Consider the following 22,127-nt stretch of genomic DNA (forward strand, 5'->3'; position numbering starts at 1 on the left):
GCAACAAACACTGTTTTTATACGCATTTTCTATTTGTGTCTTACCTTTTTTTCTTCATCACTGTCAACCAGGCTTTATCAAATTTATTGGTCTTTTCAAAGAAACATATTAGGCCCTACTAACCCTATTTCATGTTTGTCCTCTTTCAATGATTTAGGTTATCTTAATTATTTGTTTACCTCTACTTTCTTTGCCTTTACTTTGCTTAACTCAACCTTTAGTCACTCTCAGGAGAACGGTTGCTCCAAATATGAGGTTCTGAATTTTGGCTTAATAATTCTTTACTGTCTAGCTGGCTTTTCAATACTTCAAGCAGATATTTTCAAAGCATTAGCTTGTCTAACTGTCCTCTGAGACAGTTGTTTAATCACTACTGCCCAAAGTGGAAGTCATTATTTTTTATTTTTTGGATAATATATTATTTTGTCTTTTTATTCTGAAAACTTTCCCAGAAGCTCTTGGATAGAATTATCCAGTTGAAACTTTATTAATTAAAAATATAAAACCTTCTAGAGGCATTGTAGAGTAGGGGCAAGGGACGAGTGCCTTAGACAGGCTGTTAACTCCTTTATTGGCTTGCATCTGTTCCTATGCTCATTCACCATTATAGCTCAAGAGTGTATCCAAAATGCATCAATTAGTAAGTGCTAAGTATGATGGTGGATAAATACAAGGGGTGGATTAATATTTCTAGGTGTTCCCCATGCCTTCCATATCCCTCCATTAGTGTTTCTGGAAGTCCTCTTTTATACACCAAACTCTTAGACATGAAGCACCTACTATAAACTATAAATGGAAGCTAGAAATATCTGCATCTTAAAAAGCTGCTGGCTGGGGGTGCCTGGGTGGCTTGGTCGGTTGAGCGTCCGACTTCGGCTCAGGTCATAATCTCACAGTCCGTGAGTTCGAGCCCCGCGTCGGGCTCTGTGCTGACAGCTCAGAGCCTGGAGCCCGTTTCGGATTCTGTGTCTCCCTCTCTCTCTGCCCCTCCCCTGTTCATGTTCTGTCTCTCTTTGTCTCAAAAATAAACGTTAAAAATTTTTAAAGAAAAAAAAGCTGCTGGCTGGGGCATCGGGGTGGCTCAGTTGGTTAAGCATCTGACTTGGGCTCAGGTCATGATCTCATGGTTCATGAGTCTGAGCCCCACATCAGGCTCTCTGCTGTCAGCACAGAGTCTGCTTCGGACCCTCTGTACCCTGTCTCCCTCTCTCTGCCCCTCCCCGTCTCTCAAAAATAAATATTTTTTAAAAAGCTGCTGGCTTTCATGTAAGAGTAAAAGCTTCAGATGCCTATTTGCTAGATAAAAAAGACACCAAGACTGAAGTGAGGATAGAGGAGCATGACTATGTAGATAGCAAAGGACTGGTACTGAGCCATCTCTTGGTCAGTTGTGCTGCTATGACAACCTACCATAGACTGGATGGATTAAACAACAGGCATAGGTTTCTCACAGTTCTGAAGGCTGGGGATTCCAAGACCAAGGTGCCAGTCAATTCTATTTGTGGTGAGGACTTTTTTCCTAGATGTAAATGGTCATCTTCCTTCTGTGTCCTCACATGGTAGAGAGGTACAGAGAGCACTTTTTGGTGCCTATTTTTATAAGGGAACTAAATCCCATGGCAATTCCACCTTCATGACCTCATCTAAACCTAATTACTTCCCAAAGAACCCACCCCCACCAAACACTATCACACTGGGGCTTAAGGCTTCAACATATGAATTCTGAGGGGACACAAACATTTCGTCCATAACAGAAACTGAGATATGCTGGACCAAGAGCTACCAGAGCTAGGGAGATTCATGCAAGCTTGGTCAGTATGAGTAATTTTTCCCATTAGCATGTGGTGATACTGCCTGGTTACCACGGGCTAGCCTGTTGTTTGCACCACTTGTAATATTCTGAGCTGCACTGCATGATTCTGCCCCACCCTGGGGCAATACATGTGCTGTGAACACCTCCCATTCTTCAGTATAGGCATTTTTAAGACCCAACCTCTCCCCCACAAAAGAGAATAGAATTCTTGCACCCTTTGCACTACAGGCATTAAGGTAACACCTCACCCATGACCAAATTGTGCTGCCAAAACTAATTTGTAGAAATTTGTAGTGGTAGCAGGTAAACATACCACTGCCACTTTACATACATAAAATGCCTACTTGAGCATTTTTACATACATATTCATGTATTCATAATTCATTGTTTTTTCTCTTGTAGACTTCATGGTGTAGTTCAGGAGGGTGCATGCACACACACACACATTGGCAGAGAAAGGTCACTGGGTAAACCATCCACCAATAGCCCAGACGTTCAAAGGGGTGGGCCAGAGTTTTAAAGAATTCTTTTTGCATCACATGATATTCTCTAGGTCTTGGAGCATGTGTAAGTTACAAACAGATAAGGGATATGAAATTAACAGCTCAAAATAAGATTGCCATCTTGACATGTACCATATGAAGGGTGACCTTTTCTTCAGAAATAGCTCAAGTCTTTTGGTTTAGTATAGATAGGGTTTTGGCTGCTTCACTATCAGAAATAGGGTCAACTTGTGCATCTTAGTTTAGATTTTTCTTTAGCAGCAAGTAACTTTATCAACAAATTCTCCCTAACATTTAAGGAATGAAGAATGCCAATAATATATAAAATTTTCAAGAAAGGAGAAAAAGAATGTTTTAGCATCATTTAAGACAATCAGCATAACCTTCACAAAATAAATTTGATAAGTAAACCATGAAAAAGAATACCAGCCCATCTTATGCAGGAATATAAATGCGAAACTCCTACTAAACTAAATATTAGCAAAATGAATTCTGTAATATATAATAACCAAATAAACAAGATGGGTTTATTCCAGGAATGTGAGGTTAAGAATTTAAAAATTTATCAGTGTAAGTCACATTAATAAATGAGAAACATCATACCATCATATCATTAGATGCAGAAAAATGTTTTATTTAATTAAACATCCATTTGTGATTTTAAAAACAAATTAATGGATAGAAGACAACTTCCTTAGTTTGATAAAGGGTATTTGTAATAAATCTATAGCAAATATAATAGTGAATAAAATAGTGAAAACCTTCTCTCTGAGATGGGAACCATGCAAGGATGACTACTATTCACTTCTTCCAGTCCATATTGCAAAGAAGTTCTAGCCAGCACACTAAGAAATAAATTCTACAAGGATTGGAAAACAAAATGAGTGCTAGTGGTGCTTTGTCTATGCCTCCTCACTTTTACCACTTTGATACATACCAGCCAACTGCCAGGTACCTTCATTCCTCTGATGAGGGCTTTCTTACACTGTTGGAATCACTTCCCCTGTTTTTTCATGGCAGGGTAGAAGTGATTTGCCCCTGCAAACTAACTCATCCTTGGGAGGATCTCTCAACTACAGATGCATAGGACTTAAACAAAACAAAACAAAAAACAAACTTCACTTTTCTTACCCCTTGGATGTGATGAAACTCTTAAGTCAGGTTTTCTAAACAATGAGTACATTTCTCCAGTGCAATTAAGCCTTCAACGTCACTTGCGGGATATAGAATTCTGTACCAGCTGTCTTCTTTCACTGTTTTACTCCCATTGTTTCCTGGCATCAACTCTCATATAAGCCACTAGCATTATATCCCTACCTCAGGGTCTACTTACAGGGAGAGATCTAAACTTCAATATATAAGGTAAATAAATCCATCATTGTTTTAGTTGATGACTATGGATATAAAAATCCAAAAGATACACAGATAAATTATTATTATTGAGTTTAACAAGGTTTATGGATACAAGATCAAAATAAAAACATTGTGTTTCTAAGTCAACTTTTAGAACAGCAAACACATATAAGAATAAATATATTAAATGTGTGCAAGTCTACAGAAGTACAAAATAATATTAAGTCAAACAAATGAAAACCTGAATGGAGATATATTCTATGATCGTAATTTTGAAAAGGTTTTTATGTAAAACTTGTCAAGCTAAATCTGAAACTTACATAGCAATATAAAGGGTTAAGAACAGCCAAGATACTACTGAAGAACAACGGCAGCAAGTCTTTCCCAGTTAGCAAGAGTTACCATTAAACTACAGTAGCTGAGACAGTGTGACATGGGAACAAACATAGAAAATTAGTGGGTATAATAAAAAGCCCAAAAAAGAGACCCACACTTAAATAATCAATTTATTTACAACAAAAGTGCTTCTACAGACCAATGGTAAACAATGTCCCTTTCGGGGCACCTGGTTGGCTCAGTTGGTTAAGCGTCAGACTTCCACTCAGGTCATGATCTCATGGTCTTGGAGTTTGAGCCCCGCGTCCGGTTCTGTGCTGACAGCTCAGAGCTTGGAGCCTGCTTAGGATTCCCTCTCTCTCTGCCACTACCCCGCACTTGCTCTCGCTCTCTCTCAAAATAATAAACATTAAAAAAAAATAAAAAGGTCACACCACTCAGAGTGGCCAAAATGAACAAGTCAGGAGACTATAGATGCTGGAAAGGATGTGGAGAAACGGGAACCCTCTTGCACTGTTGGTGGGAATGCAAACTGGTCCAGCCACTCTAGAAAACAGTGTGGAGGTTCCTCAGAAAATTAAAAATAGATCTACCCTATGACCCAGCAATAGCACTGCTAAGAATTTACCCAAGGGATACAGGAGTGCTGATGCACAGGGGCACTTGTACCCCAATGTTTATAGCAGCACTTTCAACAATAGCCAAATTATGGAAAGAGCCTAAATGTCCATCAACTGATGAATGGATAAAGAAATTGTGGTTTATATACACAGTGGAATACTATGTGGCAATAAGAATGAAATATGGCCTTTTGCAGCAACGTGGATGGAACTGGAGAGTGTTATGCTAAGTGAAATAAGTCACAGAGAAAGACAGATACCATATGTTTTCACTCTTATGTGGATCCTGAGAAACTTACCAGAAGTCCATGGGGGAGGGGAAGGAAAAAAAAAAGGTTAGAGAGGGAGAGAGCCAAAGTATAAGAGACTCTTAAAAACTGAGAACAAACTGAGGGCTGATGGGGGGTGGGAGGGACGGACGGGAGGGCAGGTGATGGGTAATGAGGAGGGCACCTTTTGGGATGAGTACTGGGTGTTGTATGGAAACCAATTTGACAATAAATTTCATTAAAAAATAAAATTAAAATTAAAAAAGTAAAAAGAAAGGTCTTTTTCAATAAGTGGTTCTGGGTCAATTAAATATTCCATTGAAAAAATAAAACTTGACTCCAACCTCACTTCATACAAAACATTTCTGTGAGATGCAAAACAATGTGGCGTCTATAAAATTATATAGGAAAATATCTTCATAATCCCAGGGTGGCAAACAATGTCTTGAATAAGGCATATCATCTATTAACTATAAAAGGAAAGTACTGATACGAGGTACTACCTTAAGAAAAATTCAGTGTAGGAAATATAGTCAGTAATACTGTAATACATTTACTGTGGTGAGCATTTAATAATGTATATAATTGTTAAATCACTAAGTAGTACACCTACATCTAAATGTTGTATATCAACTATACTTCTTTTTAAAAACTTAAGAATTTCTCTTGACCAAAAAGCACCTTTAAATGAGTGAAAAGTATCCACACAATGGGAGAGTATATTTGCAACACATATATCTGATGAGTTATACCCAGAATATAAAAACTGCCATAAATCAATAAGAAAAATAGAAATCAATAGAAAAATAGACAGTAAACTTGAATAGATGATGCTTCTACCCCACTGGTCAATAAATGAATGAAAAGATTTTCAACTTCCTCCATAACAGAGAAATACCCATTGGAGATGGTTACATACATACATATAAATGTGCCTAAACATGAACTAGCAGGTTTTAGAAGCACCAGTTGAAACTCCATTTTTGACTCCCTCATCCAAAATATCTCATGTACACACTGATGGTCCAAAAGAGAAAAGTGTCTCCAGGAAGGCCCTGTATCGTAAGACAACTAGAGCCTCCATCTGACCTCTCCGGGCACTTTGCTGGGAGATAGCCTTTGGCCGTGATCCACAGCCTTACTTTGATGCTGTATCCTTTCCACTGTGTATTTGCAAGCATTGCCATTTTGGGTCCTAGGTATTTTTCTTTTTAGTAGTTTAGCTCTAACTGCCACCATTAATGCAGGAGTCCACATGAGTTAAGTAGAGAAATTAAGAGTAAACATTCAGAAAGTTCATCTGACCAAGTAATTTCAAGTCTTTTGAAGGGGGTCAAGAGGTACAAACTTCTAGTTTATCTAGTCATGGGATGTAATGTACAACATGGTGACTATAATTGATATTCTGTTACCTATCTAAAAGTTGCTAAGAGTAGATCTTAAAAGTTCTCATTATACACCCCCCAAAAAATTTGTGCAGTGACAAATGTTAACCAGACTTAGTGTGGCAATTATTTCACGATATATACACATATTGAATCAACGTTGCACACCTGAAGCCAATATATTATATGTCATTATACCTCAAAAAAAAACAAAATCCCAAAAAGTAAAATTCTAAGTTCCTTCCTATCAAACTTAAAAACTGACATATATAAAGGGTTTTGTTTTTCTTTCATTTTTACTGGTTTTCCAAAAGTATACATTTTTATCAACAATTTTTAAATTTATTTTTACCATTTTATTTCAATTGCTTTTTTTAAACTGCTGGGTTAGGAAAAAAACTGGTCTTTCACCACAGATTTCACTGCTCTAATTTTCAATTTGTAATAAACCTTTATACATATTTTATACACCTTTAAGTATGTTGTATTACATGACAATGTTTTGTAGTAAAAAGTAAACAATTCTTTGAGTCTTATTTTGCTCTCTTCTGCTATCTCTTTGCAAATCTCCACATCATTTGTTGGCTGTGTGTTCTCTAACATTTTAATATAGCTTCCATCACTCTGGAATGTAACTCTTAATTGGGGTGTTACTAAAATAGACTCTGAGCTCCCATTGCCAAGAGTAGATTTCAGCATATAGCCCAGTGCCCGACATATAATATGTGTTCAGTAAGTATTTGCTGAATCAACAAATGTTTTTTGGCCAGTGTTTGTTACAAACTCTCTAACACCTACATGACAGTCCTGCTTTTACATTACACCTGCCTAAACCAGTCAGCAAATTTACTGAACATCTAGTGTCTAGCATGTGCAGAGATACAGTATCATGACAAACACTTGGCCAGGCTACAGAAAGTATATTTATACCCAGCTACAAATACATAAGTTGCTTCATGTGTCTCTTCAGCCAAGATGATTTCAACTAGAATTTTGACATAAAATGACTTCTCTACCAAAATGAGAAAATAGGTAAGAAGGTATTTTGACTAACGTGAGGTATCATCCAAGTCAAGCACCAGTGTGAAATGGTGGTGTGGTCCAAGTTAGGAATCTAGGAGTCAAAACACCTATAGAATGACTTGACTGTGAGTTATACCCAACCTGTAGTTATCAGCACCTTTAATGTGCAGGCTTTATACCTGATAATGGGAATCTGAGGACACTGAGGTTAATGGTCTGGTTGAGCGGACCTCTGAGAAACTCCTTCTCTCACCAACACCTCCTGAAAACCCTTTTGCTCAAATACCAAATCCATGGAGTTTTGCTGTAACTCTCCATTTATAGAGGATATCTTCTCTGGCTTTCTAATTCAGCAGCATGCATTATTTCCACCACCCTTCTCACACACACACACACACACACACACACACACACACACACACACACACACACCCTCCTATGTATTTGAAAAATCATTCAGTTTATACTGCTTAGACTTCCAGCTCACATTCTGGGCCCTCCATCTCCGCCAGGGCCCTCCTTGTTATGCACAGTGGGTACCGGGACATTATCGACAGTGCTATATTGGTGTTAAATGTGATGCATACTTGCTTCCTGATGGATTGAGGCCAGCAGAGAAAATACCAAAAGTCTGAAGCTCACCCTATAAATCAGAAACTACTTCATTTTGTGACCATGATAAATAGATCTGAAAATATCTACCAGGAAAAGTTTACAAGAATCTTGTGGCACTATGTTATACCTGAATTAAAAGGCAGCTTTGCTACAAATGAACTTTTCTCCAGGCCAGTATTCTTGTTTTAAGTTTATAAATGAAATGTAGTAAAATCCCTATAAGGCATTAAAGAGATTTTGCAGTTCAAATCCAGGATGCATTTTGCTAAGGGGTGGCCATCATATTAGGCTGACAAGACAGAGGGGTTATTTTTCATAAAGCTAATAGATGGCTTAAAAGCCCTGTGTTAGTCAATTTCTTGCTTTCATGGACTGCACAAATTTTCTTTCATCTTCTCATTTTGACTGATATCCCTCCTGTCAGATTCTGATAATAACCCATTGAAGATTATTATTCAGTATTGTACAAATTTGGGAATTTAATTATTATTTGAATTTTTATTTGAAAGTGCCATACAACATCCCTGGGATATGCTCTGAAGAATGTGTTCTAAACTTACTGTAGCAAATGAGTTAATTGAAATCACTCAATGTCTAGATTTCACTCAATGTCACAAAATCAGAGGTCTATTTCTTCATGGATATTACTTTGAACTCATTTCATATTTTGGTCACAAATTGGTCTTTTTTAAGATAAGCTGAGTTCATTTTCTTACCCCAAATTATGATTTTGAGTTCATGGATGGCCTTGGTAAGTTGAGAGGGTTCTGGGGACAGCAGCCTCCAAGAAACAAAATGACCCCTTCCATGGCAATAATCTAGACAAAAAGCATGGTGTCAGAACACCCATATCCTGGGCTGAAAATGTTCCCTTACCAAAATCAAGGAGTATCTTTAACCTCCTTATTTGTTAATAATACGATGATATAATGGAAACAACCAACACAGGCATTCAGACAATGGAGCTGTATTCTTAATTACTATGCAATACTGATTCAGCCTCTGGTTCCATGAATGCAAAGTCGAACCCATTTACTATTAGTAACTAAATACAAGGCCGATCTACTTTACAGAACTATGGCGATATAGTTAAAGGCCCAGCTCTGGAACCAAAATAGGGTGCTCTACCATGTGACCATGGGCAAGTTACTTCAACTTACTAACCCTTGGTTTTCTTTTCCGGTTAAGAGAGATGTAAATAGTACCTATCCATGTGGTTTTATATATTAAATAATGTATATAAAAAGCCCATGCAACATTTTATATATAGTAAAAGACTCAGAAATGTCAAATTATAGTGATATAATGACAAATTATAATGCAGCCTGGTGTCTGTTACAGCACACAGAGAAAAAAATAGAAGCACTACAAATAGTCAAGGTGAACACCTAACAGTGCAGGATAGAAGGCTATCACCCAGCTTCTCCAGCATGAGCTGATACTGAGACGTTAAGAAGAATGTGTTACTCTATGGCTGGGAAAACACAAAACAAAACCCAGAAGAAGCCAGTCTGCACATGGTTGCCAAGAGGGGAAAGCCTCCTACCTGCTAGGCATTTTCTGCATTGGAGCCAAAGAAAGTAATGAAAAGTTGCACTTAGAGACATTTAATAAAATGAAACTTTACCCAAATGATATAAATATTGCTTAAATAATTTAGAGCCTTTTAATGTTTAGCAATAACTTTACTGAGGGGTAATAGAGCATCAAGGCAAGGAGATGCCCAAATCTGTGAGGATCACTTTGAAATCAAGATGTACTATTACAGAGGGAAAGCAGTTTCTGGACCATGTGAATTACAAAGCAAACAAATCCGGCTCCAAAAGAGGCCCACACAGATTCAGGTAATGTGAAGCAATTATCTAAATGCACTTGAGGGGTGCCTGGGTGGCTCAGTCAGTTAAGCGTCTGACTTCGGCTCAGGTCATGATCTCACGGTCTTTGAGTTCGAGCCCCGCATCAGGCTCTGTGCTGACAGCTCGGAGCCTGGAGCCTGCTTCAGATTCTGTGTCTCCCTCTCTCTGACCCTCCCCCATTCATGCTCTGTCTCTCTCTGTCTCAAAAATAAATAAACATTAAAAAAAATTAAAAAAAAATGCACTTGAAAAACCATTAGAAAATTCTTTGGGGGGGGGGGGGAATGAACATTTCAATGTTGTTTAATTATTTAATCTGTACCTGGAGAAACCACCCTCTTTTTCCCCAATACCTTCACTACTGCTACCTCACCACCTTGACAGTCATTTTGGATTTTGAAAGGCAAAGCCTCATAAAGTCTTGTGCTAATGGTTTACCTGGTTTTAATTGGCTATTAACCTTTTATGAAAAGCCATGTGAAAGCAACTGTGGAGAAAAGAAGGGAATGTTCTGAGGATTGAAAGGCAACATTCATTTGGCCACGGGGTGGAATTGATGTCAGTCTTAGATGGAGAAGTCTAGAAGTCTGGACAACAATCCAAAAAAGTTTCCCTGGAAGAGAGCCTGGGAAATGCCTGGACAAGAAGATGGAGTAGAGAACATAGATGAAGGACATTTTAAAACATTTTTACTTACCTCCTAGTCAGTAAGAGTCATTTTGGTCAGAATAAGAAGATGCCAGCTCTGACCTGAATTGATTTCTTGCCACATCATCTGACCATCTAATGAGGATGTTTCCCCAGGAAGCCTCCAAGTTACATATGAAATTTTGGGGTAAATATCATTAATAACAAAACCTTCTCCCAACTCCGAAAACCTCTTCAGAATGGTGGTAGAAATTTGATTACTGAATAAACATTAAACCAGAATGTGATGCACATCACAGATAATCCACAAAGAAATTGCAAAGACCGAACAAAATCTTACTCTTTTATATACCCAGGCAGATACAACCTACCACCTATGTGTTCTCTAGATAAATAACAACTAGTATTCAAGTAAGAGCAGCCACCAGCACCATTTACTACCTATCATTTATCCCAAATTTACCTGGAAATTAGAATGACCCATCCATACTAGTCCCCTAGTTTTATGCAAAGGAACAATAAACTTCCCACATCTTTTTGATAGGAGGTAGTTTTGCAGCCTGGAGGCCAGGTACTCCTGAAGTTAGGCTGCTACCTCCCACATCAACTGGAAAATAGGGCTACTATGTTCTTTGATTTTTACATTTCAAAGAGATGGCTCCCAGGTCCTTAAGACAGACATTCCTGGATCATAAAGCTGACAACATTCTTACTTAGTTTCTAAAAAGATTTATGTACATTTCAAAGAGCCAGAGAAAGAACTTATAAGTTTCTTAAAGTCAATCTTCTAAGAAAAGGGATGGAGAGAAGTCTCTTTAATTCAAAAAGGAGAATTAAGCCCCCCCCCCTTTTTTTAAATAAGTATCTGTATGGGGACCCCCGGACCTCAATGCAATGGTGGGGAGGACCTCCCATGCAGGCTCTCTGGTAGAATAAGCATGGGTAGAGCTCCCCCACTGAAATGGCAACACAGGTGACCACTCCAGTGAAGACAATAGTGCCTGTAATATTTATTCCTTAAAATGTTGTTGAAAAAAGTAAAAAAAAAAATCTAACATGTAGCTTAAATAAAAATGCACATGGATAATGCACGTTAATGCCCCATGTCATTGTTCTGGGTCATTAAGAAAATGTGAACTATGTCATTATTTCTCCTTGGCTGGCCAATGTGGCTTTTTATTACCTGGTAGATACCCAAACACTTCTTTCCTCCTACCCTGGTTTTAGATTTCTTTTGTTTTTTTTTTCTTCCACCAGGGCACAGGAATTCTATCTCACAGCACCTCACATTAGTTATGAACAGCAAGTGAGAGCAAAGATGGGGAAAGTCTTCTAAAGTTAAAGTATTACTATTCCTAGACATAAAAAGCAAGAATGGATACTCCCAAGACACATTAGGCTTTCAAATACATTATACAGACATATATTTAAGCAGAAGATCAGACTAGGTGCTATTCCCTGAGAATGTTGAGTAAAAAGGCTTGTAAGAGGCTGGCTGGGAGAAAGCTGGAAAATCATTTTCTATTACAATGTATCTCTCTTCCTCATGGGTAATGCATAAAACAACAATTGTTTACATCTTGGTGTCCGTCCTCCCAAAACTTTGTGTTTATTATCCTTCACAAGCCCTTGTAACCAAAGAAGGCAGCCCCTCAAATTTTGTTGTGAGGGCTCTGGTTACAGACCAAATCACCTGTATCTTACAGCTTAATTTTCCTCCTGCCATTTTCTCTGTTTGAACTACAGTTCAAGTATCTGATATTGTTCTTGCCAAACTGAGCTTCTACAATCAAGTCACAAATCTGATTTGAGATATTTATTGAGGGGGAAAAAAATCCAGGATATGTCCTGAAGTAAGTAAATACAACCCAATACCAACATCCTTGTTTCTGTCTATTCTGGGCAATTAAATTTATGTGCAGGATGGTGACCCTAAAGCTTTGGGAGGTCTTCAGATTGTTAAACATGTTGTCAATGATATTCAACAGAATTTCGGTGGACACTGATTTCACTGTACCCCATTTCTTTGCCAACTGGTCATCTCAACATAATATGGTAAATCCTAGTTAGGCAGAATATCCACTTGATTCGAATATTCTTTTTCTTAAACATATTTCTGGAAAAATTTTAATTTTTTACTATTTATAACTTTTTTGTTATATCAACAAAACATATAGGTATTGTTGGCTAGGTTTTTCACCAAACTGATATCTGGGCATCATATGGATGGATCCAAATGGTCCTTAGAACCCACACACCAGACACAGATGCTGAAATGCTACGACATATACAGTAAAAACAGTTTGGCTGTTGTTTAAAAATTGTAAAGATATCTATACATCAACCACCCAGCAAAGCTTAAATATTTTTCCTATTAATTCATTATACCAAATGTTGACCAAGAAGAAGGCCATATTGTCACCCAACATGTTTTAATGAAAATAACCAAGAAAAGATGTATCTGCAGTATTCCTAAAATATATGCCGGTGATAAAGAGTGTGTAAGGGAGTTTGTAAACACACCAGCACTGATCCAGCTTCTAACAGATGGTGAATACCGGGCTGTGCTTAGCTCAATTCTAATAATAAGCTCTTTGAGCACCGTAAGGCTGGGCTTCATAAAAGAGCAGTTGGCAGTTGGCAAAGATTAAAGGACCAAGTATGTGTTGAAGGTTGGTCTAAATGGGTCTCCTAGAGCATTTCTTCATGAATGGTTTGGTGGATCCCACTGGACCTTATCCCACAAACTAAGATTTCACACCATTCCTCACATTCCTAAAATGAATGCACACACAAAGCCCTGGGAATAAAAGTCCTCTTATGACAAATGCCTTTTTCAACTTGTGTTTCCAACAGGAAGGGAAAAAAATTAAATGCATTCCACCGAATATTGTATTCATTCCTACACTGACACATATGTGTTCAGAAAATAAAGGCATCAGTCTTTGTTCAGGAAGAGTTCCTTCAAAAGATGGAATGGAATTGAGGGGTGTGATGTTTGTTCTTAAATAGTCAGATACAAGTTATTGTGTTGATTTCATGTTTACTCTTGATGCTCAGTCTAAATATGAACTGGAGCAGATTTGCCAAATGTCCGTTGGATGACTGGAGAAATCCCTGTAATGTTTAGAGTGGAAACTGGGAATACTATGGTTCTAGATGTCAGCAGCAACTCAGTAACAAGGACAGAAGATAGGCAACATGCAGAACTCAGAACCTATTCAGCAGGCTTTTTCCTTTAACAAAAACAACATCCTAATAAGACTGTGCGGGATACTCCCTAAATGAATTAATGTATTCCAAAGACATGGAAAGAATATCCAGTTACTTTCAGGGAGCTTAAGGTCCCCGTCTGGCAAAATTCTAGAGCTGGTTATTAAATAGGTAGATTTTAAGGCTAATCACTGGAGGATGTAACCTAAATTAAGAAAACTCAGGTAAAACTCATCACAGCAGAGATTAACACGCTGGTAGAGAATGGCAGTGTGCTTTGCGCAGTGACAGTCTCTTGTGTCCCTGAGAATTGTGTTTGAACTTTACCTCAGTCTTGTGCTGACCTGGCACAAGTTAGTGGCATCCCTGAGGCTCAGTTTTTTTTTTTTTTGTAATATGTGAGATTGCTATAATAAATGTAACAGTATTCAGGGTTAATAGTTCATTGAGTTCATGATTGTAAAGGGTTGACATACTATGTATATCCTATCGCTGTGTCAGAGTAATTACTGGTAATATGCAAAACAGTTTTAAAAAGGAGAGTCTAGATTTATGAATAATCGTGAAGGAACCTAAGGGAACCTTGAACTATTGAAGGCCTTAATATTTGTACAAAGTCATTCATAGTCACTGAAAGAAAGGGATGATGACAACACCATTATTCTTCCTTCATAAAAAAGCTATTTAGACACGAGTGTTCTGTTCTCTTCATCCAGCTATTCCACAAGTCAGGGCTAATATTTGCCTGTGCCTGCTTCCAAATTATAACCATTATATAATATCTTGACCTATAGTATGAATCCATTATTTAAAATGCCACTTAAATGTCATTATTAAACAATCTTTCTAGCTCTCAAACCTGAGGAATCTGGGACAGGAAAAAAAAAAAATCAGAAAGGACTGACGAATTTTAAACCAAGAATAGAGAGTCTAGGGTTGAAGTTTTTTTTAGTGGTATTTCCCCCTGCAACAATAGCCATTTAACTAGGATTATTCTTTAAGATGTGCTTTTCAAAAAAAAAAGTGTCAGAATAAAAAAAGAAATCTATAAAAGTAGTATGGCTGTATTTATTTCTCTCGTTATCTATATAAAAATGCTCTGTTCGGAAAATCATGAGCTCGTAGTGGCTTGCTATTAAATCCAGTTTTATCCACAGACAATAGTTCCTTCTGCTTTAAAATAAAAGAGACTGCTTTTGTGATCATGGTTACCTAGTATAAATATTGAGGCCACATGCTGTCCCCTGCTGTCATTCAGGAGTTCATTTGGTCACAGCTCACCTATTTGCAATATCTGATTGCCTCAATTACCAGCAAACAGTGATTCCCTGAACACAGACATTCTTCCATTAACTTCTGAAGGAAGTAGCTTGCTAAGAAGCTCCACCCAATCTATCAATCATAATGAGCCAGATCTCTTTTCAAAGGCATTCCCACAGTGAGAATTCATTCCAGTGTCAAAGCACACTTCTAATTGCGAAGTTAATTTTTAGCCCAGTAGACTTGAAAGTCCTGGGATTAAATCTGGTTCCCCAGATCACACTAAAATGTTAAAGAATGTTTCATACATTGTATGGAAATCCCAGGATAACATATTAGGAGACCCTCAAGTCAGAGGAGAATCTGAAAAAAATCATTGAGATGCTCTCAACGATGAGGATTAGAGTACTGATTACAGGGAAAATGGCTGATGTTAGCAGAACTTCCCTGTCTCTCAAAAGTGTAGGGGAATATTTGTATCTTCAGAGTAAAAGAATAAAGGAGATAAATGTCCAAGTGCAGAAAAGGTCAAGTCACACAAAGGATGCAGATTTAGATGTGGATTATCCCTAGGGGTTCCCATCTCAATTAGGAGAAAAGGCATAGTACAGATCACCAGTCACACCTGCTGGGGAAGGGAGGAATCCCGAGTCAGCAGGTCTAGCAAGGCACCTGGGGACCTGAAAAGAAGTCACTCCAAGCAAGGCCAATCCCCCCCCCCGTTTGGGGGCAAGAAGTAAGCTATACCTACCTCCCTTAACTCTGTCCATCACCTAGACCTGTCCACCCAAACCTGACTTATTACTCAGGCCTGCAGTCATAGCAAAGCATTAGCATCCACCATCAAGAACAAGACCCTCTTTATTGAGGGGATTCAAGACATGCTAGCCCCAAATAGGACCCCTTTGCAAACTGAGTATATCCAGCTGAAGGAACTTGGAAACGGCACATGGAAGAAGAACTTTCTAACCTTCCACTGAAGCAGGTCATAAAACCCTCACATGAAAAGTATTCTTGCTCCCTATACCTGGAGGAAAGGAACATCCTTATTTCTCCAAAGAAACACTGAAAGGAATCAGAGAGAACAGGCCTTGCTAAGTTCCCCCTCAGTTTATTACACTTAGCACATACTCTTGGTGCTAATTTACCTACAATTTTCTACTCTTCATCAAACCTAACACAAACACACTCAGGTTTAATCATCTCTTGGGGTCTTCATTTCCTTATGAAGACTGTAAGGTCACATACATCTTATATTAAGTAACCTTGTATGCTTTTCTCCTGTTAAAGTGTCTTTGTCAGTTTAATTTGCAGACCCCAAGCCAGGAATCCTGAGAGGGTCAGGGTCAAGGAAAACTTCCTCCTCTACATGCTCATCTTCCCGATCAACTCATATGACTATTCTCTGCCTTCTGTGTGAACCCTTAGCACTGCTTACAGTTGCCAGGCTAACCAAGGTCACCCCATACCTCCATGTTGAGTCACACTGATCTTCCTAGAGACGGTAGCCTGGAGGCTGCACTGTAATCAGAAAGAATCAAAGAAAATGCAAGAAAGACTGTGCCATACCTCGCCTAAACCATAAATTCCCAGGACAGCCAGGAAGCAAAGTCTCCACCTGCCCTTAAATAGAGTAATTACAGCATCACCAAACCCCCCAGTCACCCAGCAACTGTATAGACAGATGCTTGATCAGTGGGCACTGAGGTGAGCCCTCCTGCCACCACCACACACATCTCTATTCATGTATTTTCCTTACACATTTCGGGATAGACATTTAAAAATACTGAAGGAAGAAATGTTATCTTCTCTACAATGGTAGAAGGGTATATGGATTAAAATCACCCAGCAATTTTTTTCCATAATGTAAAGCTACCCTGACCTTCCTCGAGATTCTGAAATCACCTGTTATGGACTGCATGTTTGTGCCTCCTACCTATATTCAGTGTTGAAACCCTACCCCCTGATGTGACAGTATGTGATTAGGCCCATGTGAGCTAATTAGGATTAAATGAGGTCATGATAGGAGTATTCTCATGAATGTGATAAATGCCCTTGTAAGAGTCACAAGAGAGCTGGTTTTCTCTCTCTGCTTTCCATCAGGTGGGGACACAAGAAGACAGCCATCTACAAGGCAAGAAGTAGGTCCTCACCAGAGTCAGCACAAGATCTGCCAGTGCCTTAACCTTGGACATCCCAGCCTCCAGCACTGAGAAATAAGCATTTGTTGTTTAAGTCACTCGGTCTATGATATTTTTGAACTAAGACAGCTTGTTTCTCCCTACCCAATTAACCACTAATCGACATATTTACATACATATGTTACCTGCTTTGCTGTGTGCCTCTCTATTGGTTTCCAGTGGTAATAGTCTGGTCAGTGTAGAGAGGCCTGACGTCAGTCAGTGTGAAGCTTGCTTCACTTCTCTGTGGCAGGCTCCTCAATAAGAAGAGGGAAGTGGGTGAGGGGATCTCTATTGATCCCTCTATCTCCCACATTCTATCATTTCCTTCCGGGCCTAAGTCACAGAGACGCTGGGAGGAACACGTAAGAGAATACACTTGACACTGTGGTGAAGAATATTCACCACTTGAGTAATGTAGCTTATTTCAATGTGACACTAATTAGTCCTTTTCTTTTTTTTAATTTCCAGGCCATGTGGGCCCATTCAAGCACCCTCCTGCCCCAGTAAGTCTGTTAGATGTTGACAAGAAATTTTTGAGAGAACACAAGGTGACATAGAGAAAACACGTTTGGAAAAGCCCTGTGACTCTAGCCCTCCTATTCCAGTTCTCTAGAAATGATGATTGGACTTCTGCCTCTAGTAAGGAGCAATCCCTGTCCTTGTGAGATTTGCAGTGAGACATCAATGCTATGAGAAAATCACCTTGTGTCTGTCTTTTCTGACACCTGATTCCGAGTCCATCCCATGCTCTCGCACATGTGGAGGAGGATAGGAGCAGGCAGGTAAGTCACTTCTCCAGCACTGGCAATGTGGGCCCTCATTTTAATGTAATCATCAGGAGCGACCGGATTTTTACTGGTAACAAATCATCAGGCCCTTTTGCCTGTGCTGGTTTTACACTAGATTGAGCCTCATCATCCTTCATGCTGCATTACATCTACACTTTCACAGAGAGGAAACCCAATTTGTTTTGGATCATTTGCACACCTTGCATTGAGAGTGGCCAGTTATTTTCTGAAACCAACTCTCAGTAAATATTCGGAGAGTGATTCTGTCATGGGCCGATTACACATTCTATTTGAGCAAGGCTGACATTTCTATAACATGGAAAAACTACTAAACCTTCCCTAAGAAAAAAAATTATTTTAAATAAATATTTCTGTAATAAAGAGTTCACAAGCCCCAAATACACATAAACATTTTTTTTCTTGTTTATTCTCATATAAGGGCAAAGCAGGGCATGTGGGTCTCTATGTAATTTTTATATGTAGTAACAGTGTTGGACAAAATTGTGAATTAAGAGAAACTTTTATAAAATGTTTACTTTGAGAGAGAGCATGAGTGAGTGAACACAAGTCGGGGAGGGGCAGAGAGAGAAGAGAGAGAAACCCAAGCAGGCCCACACTGTCAGCTCAGAACCTGATGAGGGGCTCGATCCCACCAACAGCAAGACCATGACCTGATCTGAAATCAAACATCAGATGCTTAACTGACTGAGTCACCCAGGCCACCCTCCAAGATAAACTTTAAGGAGTGTTTTTATTTTGCCTTTCTGGATCCCCCAATTCCCATGCCTCCCTGCCAGTACTCTGTAGGTGACAAGCATCAAGCCATGGGCAGAGCCATCTGTATCATGGATGGAAGAGTCTCTAACTCATGCACATACTTTAAAAGAAGATCCTCAAAGAAGTAACAATTGCTTAGGTCAAAGGAATCGATGACTAAGGTTTATTTCCAAAAATCAACTGGAAAAAAACCTTTGTAAGTATGGAGGATTTCTCTGTGTCCTTCTGATTCTCTTGACCAACAATTGTTTCTTCTTCATCATTATCCCCATGTCACGTCCAACCGTAACAAGAATTGGGCAAACTTCCTGGGGTTCCTGCCCTCGGGGAACCTGGATCTAATTAGAGGTGCAAATAGTACCTAGGGTCTTTGGGATGAGGCCAAGATTAATTTCTTACAATAAGTTACCTGTCCAAGGTTGTATAGCTAGTAGTGGACAACAAGTAGTTTAAATCCAGATTTAGACACCAAATTCCATTTCCCTCACATGCATGCTAGGGAAACATTTAGTCAGTGCTCCATGATTTACTGTTAATTGTCCTTTAATTGATTCTTGAATGACAGACTTCCCTCACAAGAAGCTTGCAACCACCTAGAGAGAAGGACACTGTCTCATCCTTTCCTTCCATCCTCCCCCACAATGTGTGGTAGACGTTGACATGAAGGCAGAAGAACATTCACAAGCATGGAGAGGAATGTAATATAATCACAATAGCTATGGAAAGTGTGATACGTGATACAGAAGCAGAGTATGAGAATGATGGATCAGTCTGAGGAAAATAATGCTCCAGTGTGAGTTTGAATAGGATCGTGAAAGACAGAAAAGACACGAAGCGGTGAGAAGAGAGGAGGTAATGATTACAGGCACAGAAATGGCCCCAGAACCACATAGAGAAAGGACAGCACATAGCACGGATTCACATAGTTACTAGCTGCACAGAGGCATCATCAGGAATGCATGAGCCGGGTTTAGCTTGATGGCAGCCTCAAAGAAAATGAGATCCATTGTAACACCATTGTGTGAAACAGTCACAACTTGTGTCTGAGTGGAGCTCACAGACACATTCAAAATAAGGCAGGTTTCTTGGTAAACTTTTCTATCAACCTGTTAGAAGGGACTCAGAGAACATCTGCTAACTATGCATGATGTGTAGTTACACCACACAGAATGTCACCATGAAGAACAAATGGCATCAGCTGCCACCATGCTGTGGCATTCCATTTTACAAAATGATATGTCGTTATTAAGCGGCAAGGGATATTGATTTCTCAGTATGTTTCCTGTTTGCTCAACTGCTTTGGTTACAACATCACCACCACTATATGTTAAATACACTGAGGAGATACAGGTTTATCCATGGGTCCTCAATAATGTGGGATCTGCTCTTTGCCCTGGCAAACAATCAAATCCCCTGACACTCATCTTGATTTTGTTCTCTCATAACAAACTTTTTCTCCCTGTTTTCTTGTCCAAAGATTTACAATGTGAGAAAGCACCTCATATGGAGCTGGTCATGTGGTACAGAGCACAGTCTTCAAGTCAGAGGAGCAGCGTCAGACCCAGCCTTACTACTGATCAAGCTACCCCAGGGGTCATACCCACCTCCCTGGTCTTCCGTTTCCCCCCTCTGTAAAGGGAAAGGGGGGACTATATATATTATATATATTCTATAGAATTAGAATTAGAATTAGAATATTATATATATTCTATAGAATTATATAATATATATATTATATAGAATATATATTCTATATATAATATATATTTTATATATAGAATATATATTCTATATATAATATATATTATATAATATATATTCTATAATATATATATAAATATATATATTATATAATATGTATTCTATATATAATATATATATTATATAATATATATTCTATATATATATTATATAATATATATTCTATATATAATATATATATAGAATATATATATATAGAATATATACATATATATAAAGTGTTTCATGTGTGCCAGGGATTGTTCTAAACCCTAGGAATACTACAATTAAAAAACAAAAACATGGGAACCTGGGTGGGTCAGTTGGTTAAGTGTCTGACTCTTGATTTCAGCTCAGGTCATGATCTCACAGTTAGTAAGACCCAGCACAGAGAACTTTCTCTTGCACATGCTCTCAAAATAAACAAGCATTTAAAAAACACAAAAAACAAAACCAAAAATGAAAAGAAAAACCAAACACCTGCTTTTCTGGAGCATAACTTCTAATTGATGAAAATAATTAAAAAATAAATACATATATTATGCTTTGTTAAGTAGGTTAAGTTACTGTGAAGAGAAATTAGGTTTCTGTAGGCTAAGTTACTGTGAAGGAAATGTTAAGTACTGTGAAGAGAAATTAGGGTAAATGGAACAAAGTGGGGGGTTGCGGGAATAGGATGGGGTGAGGAGAGGGATGCTTATTTTTATGCAGTCAGGAAAGCACTGGCTGATAGTCACATCAGCACAGAATGAAGTGAGAAAGTAAACCATATGGGCATCTATACAAAGAGTATCCTAGATAGAAGGATCCATAAGTACAAAGGCACAGAGGCAGGAGTGCACTTGAAGTGTGCTAGGAATCTTGTCTCTGAGTGCTCTGGCTTATAAGAACAGCCCGAGGCTCAACTACATGTTACTGTATTCCCTGACTTCCCTTCTGCTACTGCCATTGGATCAACACAGACTTGAGCAATGTTCTGGGCAGCATTGGGAACATTCTGGAAAATGCCTACACTTGAGTATATGGAGAGTTCACAGTTGCCCCCTCTGAAACCTGATGCACCAGCACAGAAATCTTCCAGGAATGCTTAGGAGGCTGTAATTTTCCCACAAATAAATCAATTCTTTTTATATATAATGAATACTATGAGAATTTTTTTTCTTCTCAAAAAGGTGAAGTTAAAACTTAGGTTGTTATATTTGAGAGGAAAACCTAAAATCAAAACCTGCTTTGTGAAGGTGGAAATGGTCCTCTGCCTGAAAGTCTGCCATGAAGAGAGCATTTGTAATTACAGCCACACAATCACCTTGAGGATACTTAATAGCTTAATAAGATTTTAATGAGTCTCTTTGAAAATGAGAAACCCCACTATATAAAATGGGCCTATAAAATGTTATGCAGCTGTGCTGTGGCCTCAAACAAATCACAAACAGATCCCACCACAAACGGTACTCTGCAATATTAAATGCCAAGTTTAGCCGACAAGGATTTTGTCTACACTGGTGTCTAAGCACCCTTAGGAAAGACGTCAATGGTCTCCAGACAAAACCCCACAAACATGGACACTGGGTGGTGACTACATGGGGAATCCTGAAAAATCCAGTCTCATAATTCCACCTCTTCTAATTACCTCAACTTACACCGATAACCCTTCTCCTCTGAATTCCTACATTTCAAGACCACTGATTCATTTAACATTCATCTTCAGAACTGACCAGTCAGGGGCACATGGATGGCTCAATTGG

The sequence above is a fragment of the Neofelis nebulosa genome, chromosome 11 (genome assembly GCF_028018385.1).
Source record: "Neofelis nebulosa isolate mNeoNeb1 chromosome 11, mNeoNeb1.pri, whole genome shotgun sequence".
Lineage (NCBI taxonomy): Eukaryota > Metazoa > Chordata > Mammalia > Carnivora > Felidae > Neofelis > Neofelis nebulosa.